This window comes from Grammomys surdaster, unplaced genomic scaffold, assembly GCF_004785775.1.
Source record: "Grammomys surdaster isolate TR1022 unplaced genomic scaffold, NIH_TR_1.0 279, whole genome shotgun sequence".
NCBI lineage: Eukaryota > Metazoa > Chordata > Mammalia > Rodentia > Muridae > Grammomys > Grammomys surdaster.
In genome coordinates this window covers 11928509-11929392 of record NW_021604720.1, presented here as the reverse complement: position 1 = coordinate 11929392, position 884 = coordinate 11928509, and positions in this window count along the sequence as shown.

Here is an 884-nt window from a genome sequence, read left to right as displayed (position 1 = left end):
CACTGACTCACCCCTACCCCTGCTCTTCTCACTCACTGACTCACCCCTACCCCTGCTCTTCTCACTCACTGACTCACCCCTACCCCTGCTCTTCTCACTCACTGACTCACCCCTACCCCTGCTCTTCTCACTCACTGACTCACCCCTACCCCTGCTCTTCTCACTCACTGACTCACCCCTACCCCTGCTCTTCACACTCACTACCCCAAATCATTTGCTTTCATCTTGGGAAACTGCCTTCAGGCTGCTTTTGTCCTGAATTTTCATCAGGTTTCTCTCAGCCCTACTCTCTTACCTTATTAGTTCTCCCACAGCCTTTGGAAGGCTGAAGTAAAAAAGAAGAGGAAGGAGGAAGAGGAAGAGGAGGAGGAGGGGGAGGAGGAGAAGGAGAAGGAGGAGGAGGAGAAGGAAGAGGAGGAGGAGGAGGAAGAAGAGGAGGAGGAGGGGGAGGAGGAGAAGGAGAAGGAGAAGGAGGAGGAGGAGGAGGAGGAAGAGGAGGAGGAGGGGGAGGAGAAGGAGAAGGAGGAGGAGGAGGAAGAGGAGGAGGAGGAGGAGGAGGAAGAGGAGCTGACTGACTTCCTTCTGATGTTGGGATTTTTAGGTAAGAAGGTGTGTGTGTGTGGTTTTTGTTGCTCATCTTTCTCCCCTTACTTCATCCCTGTCTTTCTCTTCCCCATCTTCTTTCTGTTCCCGCACCATCTAGTCTCCATCCTCCAGTCAGAAGGAGGCTAGGGCACAGATCCTAACCAGTGAGAGCCAAGCTTGGTGCAGATGACAAAGTAGAAGATCATTTATGCAGCTTCACCTCCTCTTGCTCCAATCCTTTTCTCTCAAACACTCGGAACCCGCCCTCGGAACCCGCCCTCGGAACCCGCCCTCGGAAC